We start from the raw sequence: 26,880 nt of genomic DNA, 5'->3' as shown, positions 1-26,880 counted from the left end.
AAAAGGACAGCCTACTGTGATTAGTAATCCTAGTAATGCAACAGTGGGCATAAGACAAAAAGGCTTTTGCAGCTTGTGTGGATCATCACTCAAGCATTTAAAAACACGGAGTCTCTTCTTTCAGTGCAAAGCACACTCGTTAATGTTAATGAAAGTCACACATTTACCTCAAAGCCAGACAAGATGCCTCAATCTTTCCCCAGGAGTCCTAGATTATAAAGAAAAGAGTATCTGTTCTTCTTTTCCCTTTGTAGTGGAGCAGAATGGAATAATGAAGCTAAGGCAGAATCTGGCAACTTTTAAGATAAAGCTTTCCATTTGTTGACACCAGAAAAATACCTTAGTGTGAGAGCATAAATGCAAATGTCCCCCTTCGTGCTCATACTTTTCAGATTTGTCTCTCTTTTTCACTTTGAAGGGAAAATAAAAATCATTTTGATTTTTAAAAGATAAAACAGCTTTTTAAAACATGTTACAGACACTAGCCACTCATTTTCTCACTAATTCAAATCAAGCATTCTTATTGATAGAATCTGAGAAAAAGAGAGGACATGAAACACAACAGATGAAAGACACAGACAGAAATAGTAGCAGCATAATGGTCCTGTTCCCCGTCTCCTAAGGGAACATATTCTATCATTCTTATTGAGCTAAACTACCTCTGATGTTGGTGGGCTCAGTGCACTGAAAATGCTTCATTTTCAAAGTGTTAGCAAGATCGATGAGCAAATCCGCACATCCAAGAGTAACAATAGGGGAGTATCATGCACTATTGTTCTTCTATGAATTACTGTTTTATGTTTCAATTTTCTATGTCAATCCACATGGCAAACCCTATTCACTTTGAGAATTTTGGGGTAGCTCAAAATAGGAGGCTTCAAGTGTAGTGAAAAGGGCATGGTTTTGGGGGTTATTTAGTTGGTAAACACTTAGTGTTATGCACTCAAGTGCTCAGCCTCTTAATGGCTATGGAATTTTGTTTATGAAATGTAGTTTTTATGAGCTTTAGTATTTTGAGGATCTATCACATTTAGTGTGTTAGCAATTTTCTTTTAGGAATTACTGGTCTCCTACCTAACAAGGTTGCCAATACTTTCCTTACCTGCTCCCTAATTATACTCAGGTTGGGAAGTCTAAACTCTCAACCCTAATCGCCACAGTGATTAGTCTGGGAGGGACACATGGCCAGAACTGGGCCAATCTGGACATTTTGCTGGAACTCCCTGGGAAGAGGAGAGAGTGAGCTGTTCTGCAGGATCATAGCTATGAGCTTACCTGAAAATGAATTTCAACCCGCAGAGCTGGAAAGGTCCACACAAGAGAGCTCTCACAATGGGCTTTGAGTCACGGCATCTAAACGTACCAGTTCCACACATTTCAATGATACGAAGTCAAACTTTTTTTTTGTTTTACCTTTTGTTTTGTTTTATTTTGTTTAGACTAGTTTGAGTCCAGACAAGACCACTTTGGTTCTTCACTGGTAAAATTGGAATAATAATGCTGCATGGTTTCAAGGTCTGTTGTGAGGACTGCATGACCTTCGGTAGGTGAGAGTGGAATGGGTTGCCTAGGGCATGCACCAGCGGCCACAGGTGGAGGCTTGGAACCGCCCCGCTGGCCTTGGGTGAGGAAGGTAGGGGAGTGAGCCCTATGCTTAAGCTTTATGATTATAGGGAGCTGATCCATTCTTTAGATGAATTGTGGTCTTTTGCTCGAAAGTGTCATTATTCCAAGTGAATCATGTTTATGGTTTATACTAACAGGAAAGGAATAAACCCCCTGCAGCCCCTAGTATCCATTAATTGAACAACATGTGTGAGTGCCTCTGCTTCTCAGGCACTGTTCTAGGTGTCAGGGTGATAGTGGTGCGGATGTGGTGAATCTGCTTCTGCCCGCATGGTGCTTACATTGAAATATAGAGGCAGGACTGTACAGAAACACACTCCAAATGGGATGTGGGTCAGCATCTGGGTTCTGCAAATATGGAGATGAATTCTGGTTTCGTCACTTAGCTGCTTATGTTCCTGGTTGGGAACACCAGGAGTTTAAGCATCAGTTTCTTTCATTCCTTTCTTTAGTCACCTATTTGTATGTTGGATCCAGAACTGCTCTCTTTTTCTCTTCATTAAAATTGGCAGAAGGACAAGGTGTATTTATAGGTGGTCTCAGGACCCATGAACGACACGCCACTGATGCAGAGGCGTGAGACTTTGTGAGCACTGTCCGTTGAGCGATGGCCCACCCACACTGCCCACGGCGCAGTCGGTGCGCCAGGGGTATTTGCTCACCCTCACACGACTTGGAAGTATCTTGCTTGGAATAATGAAAAGCAAACCTCTGCAGGTATAATACATCGACTGAGTTACCTCAGGCTGAATCCTTCGCTTTAGGCTTGTGTTGAGTTTGGCTTTCACTGTGTTTTACTCATTCTAGCTTTGGATACAAAATGCCATGTTCAACAGGCAATGTGCTGTGTTTAGTGCAAGGAACGCAAGCTTTGGAACCAAATCAATTACTCTGAGTCCTTGCTCTGCCACTTAGCATTTGACAAATCAGTTTTCTTAATCCATTTCTAACTCCACAGAAGACTTGACTGAACGCATGCTACACATTTCTGTAGTTATTGTTTTCCCTTCTATTCGAATCATCTTCCACCTAAAGCCAAAACTGCTCCCTAAAGGCAAAGGGATTAAGAAATACAAATTGGTAGTTACAAAATAGTCATGGGGTTTGAAGTACAGCATAGGGAATATAGTTAATAATATTCTAATAACTATGTATGGTGCCAAGTGGGTACTGGAAATATTGGGGTATCACTTAGTAAACTATATGATTGTCTAACCACTATGCTGTACACTTGAAACTAATATAAAATAATGTTGAATGTCAACTGTAATTGAAAAATTTTAAAAATGCAAAAGTTTTTTTTAGGTTACTGTTGTCACAACTGGATGGAAGGGATGAGGGAAATCTCTAAGATTATTGTAAGGGATCAGCAGAATCAGAGATACTTCTTAAATTGCCTGTAACACAAATGAATAATGCCATATATTTATATCTATACTTGTGTCTATATCTATATATCTATATCTATCTGTATCTATATTTATATCTATATCTGTATCTGTATCTATAATCCATATCCATATCTATATCTATCTATGTCTACGCCTATGTCTATGCCTGTGTCTCTAGCTATTATCTATCATGCCTCCGGTATCTTCTGTATACTACTATTTTGCGAGTATGTAAACATATTCTTGAATTAGTAACTAAATAAACCTTGTTTAAAAAAAGTATTACCTAATTAAAAATACCTTTTTGCAATTATTTATTTTTTCAATCAGTGGATGGTAACTGAATAAATGATATATGTGACAGTAGATTGTTTTTAAACGTCAAGTGGAGATCTCTAAAAAGTTATGAATTAATTCTTTAGCCCTGGCCGGTTTGGCTCAGCGGTTAGAGCATGGGCCCGTGGACCGGAAAGTCCCAGGTTTGGTTCCCTCTATGGGCATGTACCTGGGTTGCAGTTTGTTCCCCGCCCCAGTTGGGTTGTGTGGGTGGCGACCAGTCAATGTGTCTCCCTCACGTTGATGTTTCTCTCTCTCTCTTCCTTCCTCTCTCCCTCCCGCTCTATCTGAAGATAAATGCAAAAATGTCCTCAGGTGAGGTTAAAAAAAAAAAGTTATGAATAACTTTAAAAAGATTTTTTTTTTCCCTGTTTATTTTGTTCAGGTTATTTTGATCCACTTCCCATTCCATACTTCCTCCTCCCACACTGATGTTTCTCTGCTCCCTCCCCATCTGAAGATAAATGAAAAAATATCCTTGGGTGAGGATTTAAAAAAAAATTGATTTGAGAGAGAGAAACATCTGTGTAAGAGAGAAACATTGATCTGTTGTCTCCTGCACATGCCCCAACAGGGGATTAAGCACGAAACGTGGGTATGTGTCTTGACCTGGAATCGAACCTGCCACCTCTTGGTGCACAGGCTGATGCTACAACAACAGAGCCACCCGGCCAGGGCAGGTTCACTGATTCCCTTGTCCACAACCTCCATTGGTTAACTCTGTAAAAATAGCTTGAAAAAAGAAAAGGTGGCTGTTGCTTCTTCCTTTGACATTTCTTCCAAAGAGCCCTGCTAAAGTGTACAAATTGCACAAGCACCTCCCTTCTATGCTACTGTTTTGTTTAAATGGCTTTTTGTCCCCTCCCTCAGCCACGGTTCTCCTCAGAGGTTCACAGTGTACACCTCAGTGTACCCGTTTTGTTATATATACATCTGGATGTATGAGCAGCTTGGCCTCCGCCGACTTGGGGGGCATCACACACTCAATCCTCCTGCCAGAGTTGAGAAGGAGGTCATAGGAAGTCGTGTTTACTCAGCTCGAATCCACTCATGAACCCACTATCTCTGTTCATCACCACTCGAAGCTCCTAAAAATTGCTGCTAAATTCTCAGACTTTGAATATCTTTTTACTTTACTTTTATTTTTAACAATAAATTTATAAATTAAAAATTTACAGAAAGGTAAAATGAATAAGACTGATTTTTCCACCTCCCAGAGTTAACTATAAAAAAAGTCTGTTGTATTTGCTTATTCTGTTTATTAAAGATGTGAATCATGAAATTTACAAAAGTACCCTTTGAGCAAAATTGCTAGTTTTATCCCAACCCACTTTTCAGAGACAATCACTATAATTAGCATGTAGCTTTCTACTTTGTCTAAATGCATATAAATGTATAATATTTCTTTTGCCTATTTTATTCATTTATTTATTTTTACATAAGTATCCTTTTCTCTTGCTTTGTTTCACCCAACATTATGTTTTTGCTGTCTCTCCATGTCGTGGAGTGTTCGATTCCAAGGCTGCATAGTGTTCATTTGTTCCCAGCTCGGTGGCCGTTTAGATTGCTTCCATCCATAGACATACATCTTTGTACCTGCATTAGAACCTCCTACATGTAACACTTACATACGGAGTAATATAAGAAAGATTACGATGCAGTGTTAAAACTTTAGGATTCCTCCTGCGGTGGAGTTATATCGATGCTAAAATTCTCTTCACTCTTCAGCATTGATAGTAATGCTTCGTTTTGCCAAGTTTTTAAACTTTCCTTTATCTCCCTCTTGATTACTGCATAGTCCCAATGTCCCTGAGCCTCCTCAGAGACACTCAGACACCACGTCCCATTCTGCTGATGCTTTACTCAGTCAGGTTACTCGAGGATGCGCTCACACTGCTCCCCGTGACATTTCCTCAGAAACAGCAAAACTAAATCAGATGGAAAATAACAGAGAAAGATCAGTTCTTTTAAATTCCAGCGATCAGGCCAATATGAATGACTCAGATTCAGGAAGTGACAAGTACTGTTTTGTCATTTTTGAAACAGGCGGTGCTAACCTTGAACCATTCACCATCCAGATCATCACAGGGAGAGGGTTTCCTGTTACTCCCTCAGTGAGGCAGGAGGCAGCCTGACTGATACACTGCATGCCTGCTTCTCCTTATGCCAAACCTCATCACCACATAGTTTAAGATGATAACCCGGTGATGAAGCAAATATTTGAAGGAGCTAAAGGGGATAATAGAGTCAAGTGGCAGGGTGGGGAGGAGGAAGAAATCCTTAGACACTAACAGTATTAGTCCTAGGATTTCATTCGATTAAAAACTCTCAGACACAAATAGTCGGGATACTGCATTTTTACATGTGAAGAACTTTTATATTTCACTACTCTGTTTGCTTGTGGCTTGTGAGGAGGAAGCAGAGACCTGGAGAAGGCCTCACAGACCTTGCCGGTGGCAATGGTATTTGAATGCATCCCAGCTGCTCCAAGTTCAGTGCTCTCCCCATTGTATAATTATGAGGGTCATAGCTCAACAATGAAGCATTTGTATCAGAAAATAAATATTTCACTTTTCTACTCAGTGTAAGTGCTGGATATCATTGTGATGAACAGAGTCACTCGCTGTAGAGGTTTGGAAGGAATTTGAACTTGCAGTCAGAGTCACAGAGGCCTTTCACTAGCTGGTGACCTTGGGCAACTGCCCCTCCATCCCTGTCAGTAAAGTGAGCTATTATTATACATATATGAAGTCCTCAGATTCCACCACTGTCAAATGTCAGGTTTTTTTTTTTTACCCTAGCCTTTTCCCCTTCAAAGCCCCAGCAAGCAGCAAATGTCCTCATTGATGTTTCAGAAACAAAATTAGTGCTATTTAGAAAAGCTGTGGTTGGGTGAGTGACTGGAAAGCTATTCATAGGGTAGTTCAAAAGAAATTCAGATGTATTCATTGCAAAGAATACATTTACACAAATAGAATACAGCTAATCTCTCTTTTAGAGATGCTTTGTAGAATGGGAAAAATAATTTGTGATTATTATTATAATTCTGGAAATAAATACCTGTTGGTGTGAATTATTCAAAAAATTTAAATGTAGATGGCATTTGTGCAATTAGCGACTAAGAAAACATAAAGTAGCTATTGCAGGGTTTCCGCTTCTGCTCGTGAAGAATTAAATGCTTTGGACATTGCTCTTCTTCCATATAACTTAGAGAACTGAACTGTGACCCCAAAAGAAGGAAAACAATGGAATGAGCCCTACAATTGCCCCAGTTTACTGCTGAGAGGCAGTTTCCAGGCTGTGGCACAGGGTGGTAGAACAAAAATGGAGCCTGAAGTTTGCTGCCTTGATGCTAAGATCGTTGTTGGGGAGGCCAAAGCAGTCACAACTTGTGGGCAGAGCGCCAGAGTGCCGGGCCTGCACAGAGAGCGCTCTGGGGATCTGCAGAGAGTTTCCTCTTCGAGTCTTCAGCAGCACACTGTTCTGCATATGTGAAAGCAAATCTCCATGAGCCAAGAAAAGAGCCACTGGAAAACAATGAGCTACATAATTTCCAGAGTTCACATGCGACTGAGGACAGTATTCTCAGCAGCCTGAGTGAAGAAATCTGAGTGGGGTACTGGGCAGAATTCCCAGAGTGGTCCACTGTCAACTCAGGGCTAAACAGACTCTAGAGTAATGTGTTCGGCCTTCTGTACTACAGCTTCACAGCTGTCCTTGAAAGGGTCAACATGATATGCCAGTGAAAGTACCATAACAAAGCCAATTCTGATCAAAGGAAATAAACGTAGTCCAATACTTGGTGACATAAAATTCACAATGGCCAGTAAATGATTTAAAAACTTACTCTGTTTGCAAATCAGTATGAAAATATGTCTAATACTCAGGAGAAGGATCAGTCAGTATAAACGAACCCCCTAGAAATGATAGAGATAAAGGAAGTAGGAACCAAGACTCTTTAGACTTTTATAAATCTTAAATATGCTCAAGGATATAAAAGAAAACATGAAAAAGATGAGAAAGGTAGTGGTAGACAAGATAAAGAATCAACTGAAACTTTGAGAGTTATAAAATACAATATCCAGGAAAAAACAGACTGAATGAGATTAATATCAGATTAGAAATGGCAGAATATCAATGAACTTAAAGACAAAACATAGAGATCACCAAATAAAGTGAGGAAGAAAGCAACCCTGAAAGAGACCCTGCAAGATCTCTCTGACTTATGCTATACTGTCAAGCAGTCTAACATGTTTGATTAGAGTCCCAGAATAAGAGGAGAAAGAGTTGATGGATTAGAAAAATATTTTAGGATGAAAAGAACAAATCAACAAACCTCAGCAAATATCTAAAGAAAACTAGTGTGAAGACAGTGTCCAACGAGGGGAGAGAAACCACACAGTAATTTGAATGGAAAAGGAGTTTAAAGGGAAAGCTTAAAGAATTATTAACTGTAATGGTGTATTGGTGTAATGAGAGAGAAGTTGGTTGGCAAGAAGTAAAGAGAACACTAAAGAGTACAGGAGTAGCACCTCTAAGGCACAGCCCTGCCACTAGGGTGAGAAAGAGCACCCAAGGGCTGAGATCCAGAGTCATTGGAGAGGGCACAGCTGTGGCTCACTGATGGCTGCGAAGTCACTGTGGTGCCATGCTGTGGAACGTACAGGAAATATACCCTGGAACTTGCTACAAAGTCCATACTCCGGGGTGCTGGGGAAAGCTCTTCCTGGAGAGGCGCTGCAGTGAAGGGACTCTGCTGCAAAAGCAGCTGAGGGTTGCAAGCAGGGGAGCAGGTGCTGGCCCCCCAGTGCTGCGGGCTGCACGCTGCAGGCTCTCGCCAAATACATGCACCACAGTCAGGGTGGAAAGCCCTTGCCTCCAGTAGCATCTCTTCAGCTCCCTTTATTGACAAAACGTACAGCCACTTAGCAAAGGAAAAAATAGTTAAAGGGTTTAGATCTATTTTTGCAGATGAGACAATGAAGTATGAATTTGGAGCTAAGAGACAACGAATTGGTAACCTGCACAGACCACCTGTTGACTACTCAACTTCCATGTGCACTCTTCTAGGCATGTTTGAGCTTCTGCAGTCAACAAAACAACCCTATATTTGCACCTAACAAGATACATCCACCCATGGACAAGTTGAAGTTCTTACCCTCTCTCCAAAAGGAAAGAAACATAGTCACAATAATCATTGTATCTGTTGCTGACTATATTAATTCCTCTTCAAATTTAGCCACAGATCTTTTAGATATTCTGTTGCTTAAAAACTGAAACTTCAAGTCAACTTCTAATAATTTATATATGAAATAAAATGGAAAGAAAAAAGGTGTCTAGAGTAAAAAAAAACATGCAAATAATATAGAGGAAATATGCAAAGTTACTACAATTCTCATTTTTGTAATGGGTCACAAGACTGTAGTTGTTATCTATGTTCCTTCTTCCATTGCCTCTCATATCTCCCTCAATCTCAGTCAGAATCTCAGTTCCTCTAGATTCACCTGGTGAGTGACCCAAACATTCTTTTCTGAATGGTCTAAGTCCTCAAATATTCTGTTTTTTTTTTTTGTTATAGTTTTTAAATAACTTACAATTGGGTGTTGAAGGAGCAAGAGGCCTCCCTGAAGAACTCCTGGGTTCTCAAATAGTCCTCCTTGCCTCCATTGTACAGTTGTAATCCAATTTCCCTTTGATCATTGGAAATAATCACTCCAGTCAGTAGAATAACACCTTTTCTACCTGTTGGTTCAAGGGTATAAGAAGCCCAAATGTTCAGGTATAAATTTTAGGGATACCATTCATGTGACCTTGATGGAAGTATTTTTTTTGTTCAGAAACATTGCCCAAATTTTATACCCAGCCAAATATTTTTCAGAAATAAAGACATTTCAGACCAACAAAGGTGCTGACAGTCATTCTTACCTTTGTTTCTTTGTGTGAATAATTTACATAAACCTATCCTTTCTTCATTAGCTTAAAAATTGTATATATGTTTTTGATTTTATGCAGTTTCACTGTGAGAAGTGCACATGTATTTCTTTTATACTTTCCACCTTGGTATCATTAGGTCTCACAAATATGTGGATTGATATCCTTCATCATTTCTGGAAAATGTTTACCCATTGCTTCAATATTCTTTCTGTTCTCTCTTTTTGGGTCTTCAACTTGATACATGATAGACCTTTTTAGTATATATGCTATGTCTTCTATACTGTTATTTAAAAAAAATATTTTTTAGCTCTGTTTTTCCATGTTTCATTCAGCTAATTTCTTCTATCCATCTTCTATTTTACTCTCTCTCTTCAGCTGATGTAACCTGATAATGCCTTCCACTGAGCTGTTCATTTCAGTTAGTATTGTATTTTTGTTTTATAATTTCTACTTTGTTCTTCTCTAAATAATATGTGTCACTGTTTAATAGTACAAATTTGCTGTATATGGTTTTAGCTTGGCTTATAATAATAATAGTTGTTTCATAGTCTGTTGTCTGATAATTCTACCACGTATTGTTCCTGTGGGTCTATTTCAGTTTTCTGTTATTTCTGCTGATTCTTGTTTAGAGGATCTTTTATTCTGGATACTTGGTTACCTCTGACCTTGTTGGACACTGAAATATAGAAATAAGTTGAGGTCCCAAATGTTATAATCTTCCCTTGAATTTCTTTAAGGTCTCGATAAATTATAAAATTCTGTGGTATCTATCCATGAGTTAATTAGTGAGCTATAAATTAATGAGATTCCATTGTATTAATGAGAAATATATGTGTATATCTTCCTCAATCTATTAATGTTATTAAGTGCTTTAATTTTGGGAAGTTAATTTGATCTAATAGCCAACTTTGTACCAAGCATTTATATTCCTTTTTTGCATATTTTATTAAAATTGATATGATTAATGTTCTAGCTTTTCAATTAAGCTCTTTGTTGTATACTGCAAACATTAAAAAATTATTTTGGATTTAACATTCTGAGTCACATGACTTTTAAAGTTTTAATTAATTAATATATGTATTTATATTGCCTGAGTTAAAAAGTTATGTTTACTTTATTATTATTTTTTTATCCTCACCTGAGGACATTTTTGCACTTATCTTCAGATAGAGCAGAAGGGAGAGAGAGAGAAAATGAGAGAGAGGAACATTGATGTGAGAGAGACACATCCACTGGTTGCCATCCACACGACCCCAACTGGGGCTGGGGACAAACTACAACCAAAGAACGTGCCCTTAGCGGGAACCAAACCTGGGCTCTCTAGTCCGAGGGCCGACACTCTAACCACTGAGCAAAACTGGCCAGGGCAAGTTATGTTTACTTTAAAAATAAATTTCTATACGTGATGTTTTTTGATCATATTACTGTAGAATATGGGAGTGCAACTAATAAGAAGCAAGAACGCTTTTTTTTTTTTTAAATCCTCACCTGAGGACATTCTTGCATTTATCTTCAGATAGAGCAGAAGGGAGAGGGATGAAGAAAGAGAGAGAAACATAGATGTGAGAGAGACACATCGACTGGCTGCTACCCACACAACCCCAACAGGGGCAGGGAGAAACCGCAACCAAGGTACGTGCCCCTAGAGGGAACCGAACCTAGGACTCTCTGGTCTGCAGGCCCATGCTCTAACCACTGAGCCAAACTGGCCAGGGCAATAAGAACACTTTTGCACAAGGAGTTATACAAATATCACACTGTAATTTGTTCTGATTATATTGATGGCATCTTACAGAGTCTGAGAGATTTTGATCACAGATATAATCCCCTGGAAACTCTATTCAAGACCTAACTGATTGATTTTATTGAATGCTGTAGATAAAATAAATAAATTTTAAAAGTTACTTTGAAAAAATTGAAGTTTATTAATCATTGAGCACGGAGCTCATTCTTTTCTAAGAACTGCTGGTAATTGTGCCTCCTTGAATTTGATATTCATTCCAATGAAAAGATAAAATCAAATTTCAGCAAGTCATAAGAATTTCTCTTACCATTTAACTCTCATTTCTTGCTAGACTATCATCTTATTCTATTTGAACTCATTCTTTAACTTTATTACATCTAATCATTAGTATCTTACAGTTATCCCTCTGGTTTGAACATCATTCTTTTGGGGGAAATAAAGCTTTGCATTATGTTAGTTTTTCAAATGCTTCTAGGATTAGAAATACAATACTACTCAAATACTACTACACACACACACATATACATATATATTTACTTAACATTTATTTCCTTTGAAACACAAGAATAAATATTGGTCTATTTATAACTGGATCACAAGATATATTTCTCTTTTTCCACTGGGGACGAAAATCATACCCAGGTTAGATACAAGAATGTGCATACAGGAGGGAATTAACATTATTCTGACTCTATTATCCTTTTCTGCCCCATACCTCTTCTACTTCATCACATTACCTTCTCCTCATGGAGATTCTACATTGAAACAAAACAACACTAAATAGATAATAGATGCAGAAATTGACATTTTCTTCATTTATATACAAGAAACCCCTGCATTTTGGTATACTTTGGGGAGAAAAGTAATCTAGCATTTCTTTGGTTTGTATTTTTTTATTTGTAGAATAGAAAACTAATTTCTCACTGCAGTGTTTTTTTAGCCCCCCTTTTGAAAGCAGATATAGTCATATACATTTTTCAAAAATTCAAATACTGTTTTGTTCTCTGTGCAGTTTGCTCTTAAGATCATTTTACTACAAGGAAAGTTTAAAGGGGTACAAAAAGAAGAAATAAAAGAACAAAGTAGTTGCCTAAACTATCTTAGACTAAGATTATATTTTATTAGCTCTCTTAGGTTCTTTAACTGCATAAATTCATGGAAAGCTCAGGAAGGAGACAGACCTGCAGCCCTGGGTCAAGAGAGGAGATGCCGCATGAGGCATCTGAGCTCACTGCCACGTGATACCCAGCCCCTGGGTCATGTTCCGATCCTCCCGATGGACCTACCAACTTACAAAACTTGCAATGATTTGAGGACTTTAACCACACCGTTATAGTACTAAATTAGCTACAACAATACTCATTAAGACACCTGAATTATATTATGGTGTTTGTATTAATTAGTTGAACAAATAAAATAGTGCTTTTAAAGAACCAAATTCTCTGTGGAAGGAAGAATATGAGTATTTTTCTTCCTACCAGATTAACCTCCTTGTATCCTACCGCTTGTCCATACAAGTCGGTGCATATTCACCATATATGTGGTACTGAATGCCTCTTTAATCTTCAATTACATTGCCTTTAGTTCTTTCATAAATATAACATTGAGTTCCCATTTAGTGCTGTTAAAGCTTTTGTTTATGCCTTTGGAGTTCATTGTTAATATCATTATAATGCCTTTGATACTTAAATCTGGACAAAACACTCCTCTCTCTTGTATTAAAGAATAGTTAACAGACAGGGGATGTGATATACAGGCTCCAACACTTCACTGGTTTAAGAATTCCACTGACCAATTCTGGTCTAAATCACCACAGCACAGAGCAGAAGTTCTTTCGTGATCTGTTTACTGCTCTCGCATATTGACCACTCTTTCCTCTTTGCTAACTTAATCTTGGAACTAGCAGGAATGCTGCTGTTTGAATTGTAGAGTGTAAGTGCGAACTCAAGAGCCAGCCACCTCCATCCAGCATTTGTGGGAGCCAGAGCGAAATCAGCGCTTCCCTTTGGACTCATGTATTATCAAGGGAAGTAACCAAAAGAACATCCGTACCCAATGGCTCCAGAGATGACTCTGATGGTGGTGTTATATTGCTGTTACAGCATCCATCAGAAAGAAAAGTCTTGGCAGCTGGTGATCCCACTCTTATCCGTCTGGTCAAAACCTTGCATCACATAGTTTGGACCAGCTTCATTGTTCCCAGAAAAACTCACACACTCATTACAAATGGTCAGCAACCTGCACCTAATTTTCTTTGTAATCTTCTGTCCGAGACTGGAAAAGAGGCAGCAAATCTGTGGAGTAACAGGTTGGCTGGAATGGGAGGCATGCAGGTCATAGTGGTTATTGGTGGCATTTTCTTCCAATAGTTCACTTCCTTACTCTGTGGTGAGCAGATTAATAGCCCCCCAAAGATGTCCATTTCCTAATCCCCAGAACCGGTAAATGTGTTTGGTTATATAGGAAAAGGGAGTTAAGGTGGCAGATGGAGTTAAGGCTGCTAACAGCTGACCTGGCGATGGGCAGAGTATCCTAAAGGATCCCGGTGGGCCCAGTGTAATCCCAAGGGTCCTTAACCGTGGAAAGAAGAGGTGGGAGAGGAGGTCAGGGAAATGCAATGTAAGAAGGGCCTGACCGGCTGTTGCTGGCTTTGAAAATGGAGGAAGGGGTCCCAAGCTAAGGAATGTCACCGGAACAGGCAAGACTGGATTCTCCCCTGGAGTTTCTAGAAATGAATGCAGCCCTGCTGACACCTTGACTGGTCCGGTGAGACCCATTCTGACTTGTGAATCAGAGATCTGTAAGATAATAAATGTGTTGTGTTAAGCCATCAAGTTTGTGTTAATTTGTTACAGAAGAAATAGAAAACGAATACAACATCCTGAATTATCTCACCATTCATACAGCTGGATCACGAAGCTTAATGATGACAAAGTGGATAAATCATTTGTTTAAAATTATTTTAAGTTCACTTATACCATTGTCAGAGAGACAGTGTCTATCATCCAATCATCCTGGACCTGCAGTTGCTGACACAGACATTTCAAGTGATACCAAGAGCACTTTGTGGAATTTAGAAGTTTTAATACAACTCAAAAAATTTCTGCCTGAGAAATGTCCCTGCATAGTTCAGATAGAGTATTTAAAAAAAAAAAAAAGATAATTTCTAACTATACAAGTTAAAAAAAGAGTCAGTGATGTACTGCAGCCGCCTTGTACTGGCTTGGGAGAGACAGTTGCTAAAATTTTAGGAATTTTGTGAGCCATGCAAGTGCCTGTAGTGGGTGTATGCCCTCCCCCCCCGGAAGCAGCAGGCACTAACCCGGCGCACGAGCGGCGCTACCCCTGTGTCCGAGCGAGGGGCCTCCTGGGAAAGCATCCTTAACCCACACTGAGCCTGCCATGCCCGTGACCTGCCCTGCTAGCAACTTCGTGCACCTGCAGATCCAGACCACTTTTGATGTATTTACTATATCTTGGGGTTCCCAGATAAAGCATATCATTTTATTAGTACTTTTCTGTTTTTGTTTTTTTTTATTGAATTTATTGGAGTGACACTGGTTAACAAAATTATGCAGGTTTGAGGCGCACAGTTTTATAACACATCATCTGTACCCTGCATGGTGTGTTCACCAGACCAGTCAAGTCTCCTTCATCACCATTTATCCCCCCATACCTTCCTCTCCCTCCCCCGACCCCTCCCCTCGGTAATCACCAGTCTATGTCCATGAGTTTTCCCCCTTTTTTCTTTTCTGCTCAATCGTCCCCTCCAGCCCCTCAACACCCCCACCTCATCTCTGGCAGCTGGCAGCCTGCTCCATCTGTGAGTCTGTCTCTATTTTGCTTGTTAATTAATTTTTTTCATTAGTTTCCATATATGAGTGAAACCATATGGTACTTGTCTTTCTCTGACTGGCTTATTTTATTTAGCATAATTCTGTCATGTCCATCCATGCTGTCACAAAGGGTAGTATTTTCTTACTTTTAATGGCAGAGTAGTATTCCATTGTGTTAATGTACCACGGCTTTCTTTCTTTCTTTTTTTTTTTTTATCCTTACCTGAGGACATTTTTCCATTTTTTGTTTAGATAGAGTGGGAGGGAGGGAGAGAGAGAGAGAGAGAGAGAGAATGAGAAACATCGACGTGAAAGGGACACATCGAGTGGCTGCCACCTGCACAACCAACCAGGGCCAGGGACAAACTGCAACTGAGGTACGCGCCCTTAGCGGGAACCGAACCCGGGTCTCTCTGGACTACAGGCCGATGCTCTAACCACTGAGCCAAACCAGCCAGGGCTACCACAGCTTTCTTATCCACTCATCTACTGATGGGCACTTGGGCTGCTTCCAAACCTCGGCTATTGTAAATTATGCTGCTATGAACATAGGGGTGTGTATATTCTTTCCTCTTTATTTTTAAAAAAGTGTCACGATAAACTTACTGTTCTTTAGCATGCTTTTCTCTTCCTCAAAATCTTGGCGATCTGTTCATGTGTGCTCATATGGGTGTGCTTCATTTTTAAACTAAAATATATCTATCCTATACATTGTATACATGCTGTCATACTGTTTAACTTATGTAGCGATGGCTCTATTTAAATTTTTACCACTGCAAGCTTTGCAGTAATGGATGTCCTCGTACCCTCTTTGTGGCCATTGGTGTCTGGGATAAAAACTGACATTTGGAATTTTTGTGTTTAAGAGTATGAACATTTATAATTTCAACATATATTGTCAAATTGCTTTCCCAAGAGGCGGTAAGAATTCACAGCTCCACCAGCTGTGAGAGAGCATCTTCTCTCACTTGGACCCACACGTGGTGCATTTATATTTGCCAACGGAATGAAAAGTGGTCATTTTCATGTGTGTTTCTTTGATCACTACTTTCATTTAACATAATTTCACGTTTACTGGCGATTTGTGTGTTTCCAGGGAGCGCCTGTCCTGGTGCTCTCCTCACTCTTGTTTCTCACTGTGTCCTCGTCGGTCTGGGCTACATTCCGGATACTCATCATTTGTCTGTTATTATGTTACAACTATTTTCTCCCTGATTGTCTTTTGATGGTATTGTTTTTCTTAACTGTAAATAATCTTTTTATTTTAAAATAATGTTCAATTTACAGACAAGTAGAAAAGGTATACAGAGTTTTCTTACACTTCTCACCCAGTTTTCCCTACTGTTCACATTTCATATTACTATTGAACATTTATCATAACTAATGACTAATATTGACTTAATTCACATGTTATTTTCTCCTCTGCCTTTTTTCTGTCCCAGGATTCCTTTCAAGAAACCACCAGTTGGTGGTGGCCATCAGGTCTCCTTAGCCTCCTCTGATTGTGACATGTTCTCAGACTCTTCTTTTTTTAAAAAAAAAAAAATCTGTTTTTATTGATTTTTAAGAGAAAGAGGAAGGGAGAGACAGAAACATTAATGCGAGAGAGGTACATGGATAAGCTGCCTCCTGTGCACCCCCTACTGGGGATTGAGCCCTCAACCCCGGGCATGTGCCCTGACCGGAATGGAACAGGGACTCTCAGTCCATGGGAGGACACTCAGTCCACTGAGCCACACCGGCTGGGCTCAGACTCTTCTTTTTTTTTTTTAATGGTCTCAAGAATTTTGAGAAGTACTGGTCATGTATTTTGTAGAACGTTCCTTAACACTTCATCTTTGGTTGTTTTTGGTTCTGTATTATTTTTCTAGCCAAAAAATGCAAAGGAAATTGCAATGATTCATGCCATGTGAAAATGTAGCTATCATACTGAATATTCTTTTCTTAGCTTTCTCTGAACACTAAACCAAGGGGACTTGATTAGATCATTCTATTAATTTAATGCCAATCTCATGTTTAAAGACAAAGAACTCATTTAGCAATTAAAACAAAAGAAAATGTTAGACATAAAATTCTACTTGAAATGTTTTCTTTGGCTCACTAAGCATATTTGCCATTTTATTGGGTTCATTTCCAAGAAGTAGAATGAGACGATCTGAAGTTGTGCTGGAAGGGAGTGCTAAAAATGAGAAATCACGATGTCCAGAAAAAATGCTCCTAGTCTTCTGGTTACACTGCTGAAATTCTGAGCTTTCCCCTTCCAAGGTCTCATAGGTTTCTATTCTCAGCTACATAGAAGTTCCTTCATGTCATGGAAGAATTAGTGCAACTCCCCCAAGGAATCTAACGTACTATAACATAACAGCTTCTGGTGAAAAACACTGAGGAATCTTAGCTAACCATCTGTGCTTTTAGCTTTATAGAAAGATGAAAGCGGAACAGGTTCGAATTTAGACACATCATGGAATCACCTTGACTCCTGTAAAGGATGTGACAAACACATTACTTTTATATTAGAACATTTAGTGACAATTACTGTACTGCTGAAAAATATATTATATCAAGGTAGAATTAGTGATGGTAAGTTTTAAGTTATTTATCATCTTATTGATAAACTATGGATTTTGATGAGCAATCCCTGATTCTTTCTTCTCTCTTAATTTAGCATATAATCATCAGCCAAGAAATTGTGTCAAATAATTTCCTTAATACCTTGTGAATCACTGCCTTTCCTCCACCCCAAAGCCACTGCCCTTTCCTGGCCTGTGTCTCCTCAGTCTTCCTGTTGTCATCCTCACTTGCTATTCTTTCCAACCTGTCCTCAACAAAAAATTCAGTGACAATTTTTCTAAGAGACAAATCTAATCTGAACTCATTGCTTAGCATCTTTGGGTATCTAAACCAGGGTGAGGACTGAGTCATGGCAATAAAACCTAAATCCAGATTATAACTGGCTTTGGGATCAGTGAGGTTTGGGAAACACACCATTGTGGGTTTCATGCTGAGATTAAATTAAAAATCCAGGCCTTGTCCTAGGTGTCTGAGGTGGGGTCCCCAGACCCACAGCACCAGCACCACCTGGAAGCTCGTTGGAAATGCAAATTTCAGCCCATCCCAGACCTAAGGCATTGAGACTGGGGATGAGGCCCAGCAATCTAAGATTTAGCCATCTAAGTGATTCTCATGCCTGCTCAGTTTGACAGCCACTGTCCTAGAGAAAGGAACAAGTCGTAGCCTGGACTCGTTGGAATTAAGGGGCCCAGCTGTGGAGGAAGACATTCTGCTGCATCTTGGAAGAAGGGTTTTATCCTGGGAGCACTTAAAACTGCAGATCCTATCCACGTTGCACATTAGAATCACCTGGGAAACTTAAAACCACTGATGCCCAAATCTTACCACAGGCCAATTGCACCAGAACCCGTGAGGGTGGGGTCCTGGCAGTGAGGGGCTTTAAATGTAGCTCAGATGATTTTGAAAACAGCTGATTTAAGGAGATCTGACCTCCCTCTTAGATCTTGCACTGTCCAGCTGAGTAAATATCATTGTGTCCACATTTCTAGGATTATAAATATAGTGCTGCTTAAAATTGAGACCAGTTAAATAGCCACACCCCTGAAGCCAGCCCTGGTCACCCATGCTCAATGGCAAAGCCACAGCATTGCTCAGTACCAAGGGCACCTTCCATATGCCCCAGTGTGGCCCACTGAGTGCAGTCTTAGACAGCTCTCCTGGGAGTGCTGGTGGGGTGCTTGTACCCGCTCTTGTACTTACCTGTCAGCTGCTCCAGGATGCTTCACACACTGCTCGTGCATCATGCCCAATGAGATTGGCAACTGTAGTCAGACCTTACATTTTAAGTCAGGTACAAGATGCCAAGTAAGACCTTGTTCTGTGTCCCATGACATGGCTCTCCTCTTCCTAAAGTTGTATTTTACCACTTTCAATCTGAAGTTGTAAATCACTCCAAACTAATCTTTCATAGTTCGAAATTGCTTTTGGTAGTAAAACAACCAGAAACAAAATAATCTTTGGTGTTCTTTTACTAGTCTCTTCTAAATCGTGATAAATACTAACTTATCAGAAAACGAATGAACTACCAACTTTGGAATTGATCTTTAATTTTAAACCACCATCACCAATACCTCATATAACGTGCTATGTTTAACTATGAAATGATATAATATGTAGATTTTATAACTGAGGGGATGGTCTTGGATATTGTTAATCAAAGCATGGTCCCCAGCCCAGCTGATTGATGGCCCCTGAAAGTATGTTAAAAAGCAGATCTTATACCCACTCCAGTCCGAAAGGTACAGAATTTAAATCAGAATTTTTATTTTAACAAGATTCCCAGGTAATCTTGTTGCATACTAAGGTCTAAGAAGCACTGGTATTGGAAATGCTGAAGAAATATCTAGCTTCACATTCAGATGAGAGAACCAATTTCACATGGTAGCTATAAATCTCCCAAATATTTGACATGCTAATTGAAAGTACAAATAAAAGACTTTTCTCCCGCATTTAATGGAAAATAAGCTTGAAATGAATATGCATGAAGGAAAACTGTGGTTTTAGGAAGTTGGAGCCTATGTAATTGTTCTCTGCCACAGAAAACACATGCTCCAGCTCCACAGGAAGACTACATGTTGCAAGAAGCACCCTGCAGGCAGCACAGGTCAACAAGGCAACTGCTGCCACAGGTGCGCGGCCAGTGCCAGACCGTGAGAGCACTTCAGAGTGTGAACTTCCTTGACTCAGCCATTCAGCAAACACTACAGCCCATCTGCCAAATACCAGCGATGGGCTTAGGTGATAGGAATGCGTCCTTTCAGTTGTTCACCGTCCAGATTTTGGAGACAGTCATGGGAACAGTGACAATGCAGTTTAAGTGCTTTAATAAAGTCTTGCACTGCTATAATGGGGGCTAAGAAGAGGAAGCCCTAAATTGACTTGAAGAATGACTTCGTAGAAAGGGTTCGAGTTGGGAGTCAGTCAATTCAGATACTTGGAGGTGAATGTAGCTGAGTTCCAGGAGGATAAAACCATCTTCTATGGGTTATCTGAAGTCTTTTCAGAAATGTGAGCCTTGCAGGTGATAACCAAGTCAGGATTAGAAATGAAAGGTATTCAAGAAAAAGCCTTTGGAAAATAAATGGTGTTTGCAGGAGAAACAGGAGGAGTTGAGATGCAGAGTAACTGAAGTGATACAGTATGTGCTTCTCAAACTTGCATGTGTGTGAGTCACCTGAAGATCTTGTTAAAAGAACAAATATTGCACGATCTCACTTACATGAACTGCCTAGAATGATGAAATTCACAGAAACAAAGTAGGAAGGTGGTGCCAAGGGCTGGGGGGAAAGAAGTTATTGTTTACAGGGGCAGAGATGCAGTTTGGGATGATGAAATAGTTCTGGGAAACTAGTGTTCAGAACTGTGCTAACAGAAAAATGGATTTGTTGGTTCAAATCTGCTGTGTCACAGATTTTAATCGACATCATATAATCTTCATAGCAGAGGTTCTGTCTAATCAGGATAAGTCAGGAGCTTGGACTAGGTGAGCACAAAGCTACTGAAGAGGGTATTGGTTCCATCAGCTTTATACGATGGATGCTCCCCTAGCGACTGCATGTATTCTCCCATTTCTATGAATTTATATACCCCCCCCCAAAGAAAAACAAGAGAAATTGGAATCAAAAGCAAAGCAGTGAGGAAATAAATATCGTTTGTTTGCTGAAGGAGGTGTAAATTCCTGAGAAGATTGGCCTATAGCATGGCAAAGTAATCTCACAGTATAAGTAGTTACCTCTAATATGTGATTCCAAGTTTACCTTGTCTGAAAAGGAAACCTTTAAAAATAACCAGTGCCGACTTCCGGTCAAGATGGCCGGTAGGTAAACGCGGTATCACGTCCTCACACAACCACATCAAAGTTACAACTAAACTACAGAACAACCATCATTCACAACCACCTGAAATCAAGATGAATGGAAGTCCTACAACTACGGAATTAAAGCAGCAGCCACATCCAGACTGGTAGGAGTGGCAGAGGTGCAAGGGGGCGACGGCTGTGGCTTGACGGGCTGGTCCCACACCCACGTGTGGCAGATAAAAATCAGGAGGACACCTCGGCTGGGAAAGTCCTTCTTGAGGATTGAGGGTCCCCGTCCCACACCAGGTGCCCTGCTCAGGGTTCCAGTGCCAGGAAGAGAATCCCCATAACTTCTGGCTGGAAAAACCAGCGGAAACTGAGGCTCAGGGAAGCTGATGCGGCTGGAGCCCCAGGCAGCTCCTTAAAGGGCCCGCGCATGGACTTACCGGACTCTCTCCCTCTAAGCTCGGAGGGGAGGCAGCTCGAGGGGCACCAGAGTCATACAGGGAAGAACTGAGCTGTTTGGCACTGGAGTGAGGGCTGGAGAAGGGGTTTTCTCCGGGACAAACGTGTTGTCAGAGGCCTTTGTTCCCTTGGTGATCCCTTCCCTGGGGCGGCAGACAGTTGCCATATCTGGGACTCCAGCAACCAGGCTCACACTGGTAGCCCCGCCCTGCTGACTCCCAGAGGCCCCGCCCCACCCCACCCAACCTTCAGGCCCACCCAAGCTGTTGCCACTTGCTTAACCACAGGATTGGCCTGTCTTGGATCCTGCTTCAGGTTTTTCCTAAATTCTTTCAAACGAGCAGCATCTGGTCTCAGCGAGCCCCATACCTACACTGAAACAAACACAGAGAGGCAGCCAAAATGAGGAGACAAAAAAAAACAGGTCCCAAATGAAAGAACAGAACAAAACCCCAAGAAAAGAACTAAGCGAAATGGAGATAAGCAACCTAACAGATGCTGAGTTCAAAATACTGCTTATAAGGATGCTCAATGAACTTAGTGAGAACCTCAGTGAACTTAGGGAGGGCATCAAGAGCATAAAAAAGGACCAGTTAGAAATTTGGATGCACAGTTAGAATTGAAGGAGGCATTAACTGAAATAAAGAATAACTTACACAGCTTCAATAATAGAGTACGTAAATCCAAGGAGCAAACCATCGATTTGGAATATAAGGAAGCAAAAACTGCCCAATCAGAACAGCAAAAAGAAAAAAGAATCCAAAAAAATGAGGATAGTGTAAGGAGCCTCTGGGACAACTTCAAGCGTGCCAACATTTGCATCTTGGGGGTGCCCGAAGGAGAAGAGAGACAACAAGAAATCGAAAACCTGTTTGAAACAATAATGGCAGAAAACTTTCCTAACTTGGTGAAGGAAACAGACATACAAGTCCAGGAAGCACAGAGAGTCCCAAACAAGATGAACCCCAAGAGGCCCACACCAAGACACGTCATCATCAAAATGCAAAAGGTTCAAGACAAAGAGAGAATCTTAAAAGCAGCAAGAGAAAGGCAGCTAGTTACCTACAAGGGAGTTCCCATTAGGCTGTCAGCTGATTTCTCAAAAGAAACTTTGCAGGCCAGAAGGGAGTGGCAAGAAATATTCAGAGTGATGAAAAGCAAGAACCTACAACCAAGATTACTCTATCCTGCAAAGCTGTCATTTAGAATTGATGGCCATATAAAAACTTTCCCAGACAAGAAAAAGTTAAAGGAGTTCATCACCACCAAACCGTTATTATATGAAATGATGAAGGGTCTTTTTGAAGAAAAAGATAAAATATATGAACAAACAAAATGGCAATGAACACATATCTATCAACAATGGAATCTACAAACAAAATGAACAGGTAGAACAGAAACATTCTCATAGATACAGAGAACATTTTGTTGGTTGCCAGTTGGGAGGGGGGTTGGAGGAATGGGTGAAAAAGGTGAAGAGATTAAGAAGTACAAATTTATTGCTAGACTGACAAACCTCAAAGGGAAAGGGTTTGGGGGTGGGAAGAAATAAACCAAAGAACTTATATGCATAACCAATGGACACAGACAATAGTGTGAGAAAAGGCGGGAGGGGGGCTGGAGTGGGGAGGAGGGGGTTAATGGGGGGAAAATGTGGAACATCTGTAATACATTTTACATCCCACAATAAAGATTTAAAAAAATAAATAAAATTAAAAAAAAAAATAACCAGTGCCTTTCTGCAAACTATATTTCACCCCCTTTGGTACGTGCCCCTAGCAGGAACTGAACCCAGTACTCTCTGGTCCACAGGATGATGCTCCAACTGCTGAGCCAAACCGGCCAGGGCTGCAAACTATATTTTACGAAGTCCCAAAGATTAGGTAACAATGATGAAGAAACCAAGATTGAAGAGACTGAGAACATACCTCATTAGATTTTCTTTCAAGATGCTTGATATTACCGTTATCTAAAGAGGCTAAAAAGTTTAAACATCTACTCTTATTATTTAATTGGAATGACTTTAAGGTGTTTTTTGTTTGAGGATATTTATAATTTGAAATATATGCATATATTCTTCTGCATTTATACAGCAAGTCCTCTCTCTTTCCCAATATACCTGTAGTCCTAAAAGACACTGTCTATAATTCAGATTCACCTGTTGTTATACCAAGGCATAGTGGTATGTGAATTAAATGACCCAAACTACCTTATGCTGACTTGAACACTCTTAATAGAAACTAACAGAATTCTATTCAAAAGCATCTCTCAAACCCTGAAAGGTGTTATTTATATTCTTATTTATCTTAAGACAACAGAATAGATACAGGCAAGCAATAAGTGCCTCAAAGGCATTTTGCTACATCTATTATATTATATCTGAAATATAATATTGTTAGCAATGCTACCTGATAGGATAAAATAAAGCTTATCTCATGGAGTAGTCTTTTGTCTACTTAGAATCCTTCCTTTTTTATCTGCCCTTGATCTGAAAAGCCAACCAAGGAAAATTTCCAGTGTGGTTAGCTAAATTCCTGCAGTTATAAGTTACTCCCTAAAAGTAACTTTGGCACTTTCGAAGGCTCATTAAATCTTTCTGGGCCCTCGGGTATCACTAAGAAAACTAAACTGCTACAATAATTCGCTAAATGGTATCCTCGGGACCTTAAAAAGTTCTTGTTCTTTACAAAAGACTTACTCTGAAAAAGGAATTTACTTCCTATCAGGATATGGCTAAGACCATTTGTTTATTGTTTCAAGACAGATTTATAGGGGTTAAATCAATTATTTGTTTTAGACACACTCTGTAATCTAAAAAGCTATTTTTGACTATCCGAATTATTTTTAAAAAAGAAAAAAAGCACAACCCAGCTGTCTTCTTCTCCTAGTCAGTCTGCCCACTGGGAGAATCATCTATTTAAATGGTGTGAGGAGTCTGGTCTTTAATTCCAAATTGCTGTCCTGGAAATGCATCAGCTGTTTCTTTAAGGCCCAAAGAAGTTTTATAAACATTGCTCTAAGTTTAAGTGAAACTAGAACTATCTTCAAACTCTTAAATGACATAATCTAAATAAACCAAACTAACTTCTCTACAGGAATTTCCATTACAGTAATGGAAGCAGAGATGAAAAGCTGCATTAAGGTTATGTGATCTTGCTTTAGTGCTCTCCCAGTGTGTGTATTTGCTGATTTACCTCTTCCACGATCTTGTACTACAGTCAACCAAATAAAGCAGGGAATCCAGCTCATGTGGCTTTATGTGTCTAAAGAGTTCTCAAAAAAACAAAACAAAACAAAAAACAACGACAACAAAACAAAACAAAAAAACAAAATGGTTTTGTAGAAGTAGTAGATAAAGAAGAAACAGGAGAGACCTGGGCCTAAAAATTAAAACTGGCATTCATGCAAAGATCAAAATTAAAATCACAAGGAGAAAATAAACAAAGTTCCTTGTACAGTCCCCAACCTCCTGCCCTGTGCTTGGCATGCTTTACAAAGGGGAGATTGGAATCTAGCCCTGTTTGAGTCAGTAATATGCACATTACAAAAATACAGGTTTGGGGAAGTTCTGGCAAGGAAAAGGGTCATAAAAACCTGGCGTAGCCAGCACCACTCCCCTTCCTCACACAAGTGCACCCAGACCAGGGCTCAGCAGTAACAGGCCAATCAATTGTTGAATTCCAAAAACAACTTGCCAGATACCACAAAATCAGCAAAGTAGCTTATACATGACTCATTGGACACTAGCACCTTTAGTATAAACCACAGCTTTACAAAGCTGCAAATGGTATTATTATGCCAGTTTACAGGTTATTAAGGGGAAACACAGAAAGATTAAAAAATTTGGTAAATGGCAGAACCAAGACCAGGGTATCCTTATTAGCTGATTCCAGATCCATATTTGTTGTACTATATTGTCACATCTAGGGAAGAGTCGATTTACTTTAGGGCAATTAAATATATATAACTCAGCCTATACAATCTCTTCTTTCTGTGAGCATAAGTGATCAAGGCTCCCTAGGCCCTAAAAACAGGAACAATATCAAATAAATGCAGAGAACACTGATTAAAATGCTTTGGTGCTACAGGACTCATCAGAGCCTTTAGTATACTAATGTGCCCTGTGAATCTCCACCATGTGGGCATGGGAGGCCTTTGATTTTCCTCTGAAGGACTTTTTATAGGACCCATGTTCCAAGAAATACACTTAGGAAATGCATCTGCAAAATCTCGCAGGCCTACCAAAGTCAGATTTTGTGTTAGTGAATTTGTATATCTCCATTTCCAACCATGTTATAGTGATTTAAAGTTTAGTTCTCAGAGGTCAAACTAAATCCCCTTGCATGCAAAGTGATAGACTCATTCTTCTCCTTTGTAACCACAATATTGAGAACATCCATGGAGATCAGAAACGAAAAAGCAGAAAACTGACACTTTCATTCTTCCCTACTTGGAGGCCTGAGTGTAGAGAAATTATTTTTAACACTCATCTGGAGTTTGGAAACCTACAGCCAATTCAGAGGAAGACCTTCCTCTCTTTCTTTTGCATATTTGTCCTCTGATTTCTCCCTGTACTATTCAGTTTTCTTTTCCCCACTCATTCTTCATGGATGGCTCTCTCCTTTCCATCCTCTCCCACTCCTAAGTCGTGTGTTTGATTTCTATACAGAAATAGATGGGGACACATGTGACTCGCAAGAGTTTTTTTGAAGGCTCTACGTTAAATTTAGAATATGGTTGGCCCTGGGTGGTTTGACTCAGCGGTTGGAGCGTCGACCTGCGGTACAGAGAGACCCGGGTTCAGTTCCCGCTAAGGGCACGTACCTCGGTTGCAGTTAGTTCCCAGCCCTGGCTGGTCGTGCGGGTGGCAGCCACTCGATGTGTCCCTTCACATCGATGTTTCTCTCTCTCTCTCTTCCTCTCTCTCCCTCCTGCTCTATCTGAACAAAAAATGGAAAAATGTCCTCGGGTGAGGATAAAAGAAAAAATTTCGAACATGGTTGAAAGCATTGACCTAGGAACAATTCAATCCTTAGTAAACTCTGTGTATACAAATAGTGATAGCAGCTTGTCAGTGTTGTGGGGAGCTATGTATTAGTGGCATTCTTGTAGCCTCTGGGTGATCTTGGGCCAGGTCTTACTTCAATGCCTTAATTTCCCCATCTTTAAAACAAGGATAATAGAAATATTTACCTCCTATGATTGTTTTATGTATAAATAAGATAAAACACAAAAGGCACATTAGAACAATTCTTATTCCACTGTCATTACCCGATAAACGTTAGCTGTCATTATTTGCACAGTGATCCTCTATTCCACAGGAATGCAGCATCATTCCCACTAGATGGAATGAAAGCTAATTCAGGTAGGCCCTCAGCAGAAGTGGTATAGCGCACTCAGAAGGGCTGCAGGTGAGAACACGGTGGCCAACAGAAACACCTCACCTTGTGCATTAGGTGGGTCCTCTCCCTACCTCTCAAGTAGAACTCTCTTTACATTGTAAGTCATTAAGAAAATCATTCTTGACCAATGTTTGCTTGCATGAGTTTTCTCTTAAATTCTTTGAATTAAATTATTGGACTATGGGAGAGCTAACTTCAAGCTCATATTTTAAGATTTTTTTTCGTATTGAAATTTTCTCTCCAAAAGAATTTGCTCCCATCATCAGTGTGCAAGAAC

The sequence above is a fragment of the Molossus molossus genome, unplaced genomic scaffold (genome assembly GCF_014108415.1).
Source record: "Molossus molossus isolate mMolMol1 unplaced genomic scaffold, mMolMol1.p scaffold_m16_p_16, whole genome shotgun sequence".
In the NCBI taxonomy this organism is placed as follows: Eukaryota; Metazoa; Chordata; class Mammalia; order Chiroptera; family Molossidae; genus Molossus; species Molossus molossus.
Note: the sequence above shows the minus strand (reverse complement) of the source record.